The following is a 201-nucleotide window of genomic DNA, read 5'->3' on the forward strand; positions in this document are numbered from 1 at the left end:
TATATATATATATATATATATATATATATATATATATATAAATATATGTACAAAATTTGTGTTTGTTGATTTTTGTATATATATAAATACACACACACTATGGAATACTATTCAGTCATCAAAAAGAATGAAATAATGCCTTTTGCAGCAATGTAGGCGGAATTGAAGAACATCATGCTAAGTGAACTAACGCAGGAACAG

The sequence above is a fragment of the Carlito syrichta genome, unplaced genomic scaffold (genome assembly GCF_000164805.1).
Source record: "Carlito syrichta isolate Samal-C Ts95f unplaced genomic scaffold, Tarsius_syrichta-2.0.1 Scaffold171141, whole genome shotgun sequence".
NCBI lineage: Eukaryota > Metazoa > Chordata > Mammalia > Primates > Tarsiidae > Carlito > Carlito syrichta.